A 1,824-nucleotide genomic window follows, 5' to 3' on the forward strand; every position below is an offset into this window, starting at 1 on the left:
GGTAGTGGTGGACGAACGGGTGGGCCTAGCGCTGAGGCCGCCGGGATCCGTAGTCCTTCTACCCAGTCCTCCCACTGCCTCCATCCGCAACCCGGACTACAGCTCCCGGCGGCCCCCGCGGCAGCCGGCGCATGCTCAGCAGCCGATGGGGGGGGAACTGGCAGGCTCATCGCCTTCCTTCGATGCCCATGTTAAACAAGATGGCAAAGGATCGGCGGCGCAGGGAGGGGGAGGTAGGGTCCGTGGCCAAACGGGGTCCTCCGCAGATGCAGCGCCGCGGATCGTCTTCCAGAGGGAGGCGGCGGGAAGTTCGCTGGCGGCACGGACGGCTGCTGGGCAACCTCTCCGCGCTGCCCAAGTGGCCCTGTCTCCCTGCGTGATGCCATCTTGCCTCCCCACAGCCTTTCTCCATCCACATCGTTTTCAGAACCTTCCAGAAAACACTTCGCCCCACCTCACCTTCGGCTGGTTTGCCAATAAATAATTGGACCCTGATTTCTGTAACTCGTGGGTGGGAAACTTTTGTGGCAGTAATGGGATAGTGGGTAAAAAATGCAACACTTCTAACAGTGATGGATCAGTCCTGCCAAGTCTTTGGGATGTCTGGGCCTTGCTCAAAATGTATAAATATGGTCAAAAAAAGCTCATCTGGTAGCCTTGCATTGTCACCATTGGAGGTTCTTAAACAAAAATGCAAAATGTTCCAATGAAAGTTGTTCAGCCTTTTTATTTTGTTTTATAAGGCAGGTGAGGTTGTATGAGTGTTTGCACCATTTTAATCACTTAAATCACAAAAAAATAATTATAGTTTATGCCTGGCAATGAACTACGTGTTTATGTTGTTGCAGTGAATTGAGAAACACTTATTTCCCCCTTTCTTTTGTTCAACATCCCCATTTCCCTTCAAACTCCACATTGCCACCCTCACAATACCTAAGACATAAATTTTCAAATTTCCCTCCTTGTTATTCTGCATATCCCTCCCCTTTCCTTCCCATAACACACCCTATATGCCCTTCCCTCAATATACCCTTATCCCCCCTTTGATATTCACTAATTGTTCCCTTCTCTTCCTCAGATAATCCCCATTTTTCCATTCATATCATCTGATACTCCTCACTACCCTCTTTTCTGACCCTCCCAATTTGTCCAAAGCCTTTTTCCTCAACATTTCTATTTCTTCCATTCTTTGCCCAAACCCTCTCACCCGTTATTTTCATTAATACTAACTCTTTTCATTTACCTTTTTGCTAACATTCGTCATTTCCCTTACCCACTTCTCTCTTACTTAACATTTTCCTATACCCCTTCCCTTTCCCACAAAATATCCCATTCCATCTTCTTTCCTACCAAAACTCCCAATTTCCCCCTCTTAACAATAATCCCCATTTTCTCCCTCTTCCCTTGTCACTTCCCATTTCTTCTCTCTTTCCTTCAAAACTTTGGATTTTCTTCTTCTTTGACTGCTCATTTCCTCCTTTTTGACCCGTTCCTTAACTGTCTACCTGTGGCAGGTGCATCCATTTATGACAGCTCTAGTAAAAGTGATCATCTGTCCGTGTGGAGACAAAGTCCCATATTCACACAGAACACTCTCCATCAAATGTGTACTCAATGGGATAGACTTAGAACAGATCTGGTAGGTCAGAACTGGGATCCATTAGGTGCTGTAGACCTTCAGTAGCAGAAATGTACACCATCACAAATGGTAACATCATGTCCTGGCATACCCCTCATCTTACCATTAGAGTATAGCCACAGGATCAGACCTGGTTCAATCAAAGTGTCAGGAGCAAGCACTGGGCATACCTAAGAATGAGTTCC

Source organism: Pristis pectinata, chromosome 3 (genome assembly GCF_009764475.1).
Source record: "Pristis pectinata isolate sPriPec2 chromosome 3, sPriPec2.1.pri, whole genome shotgun sequence".
Lineage (NCBI taxonomy): Eukaryota > Metazoa > Chordata > Chondrichthyes > Rhinopristiformes > Pristidae > Pristis > Pristis pectinata.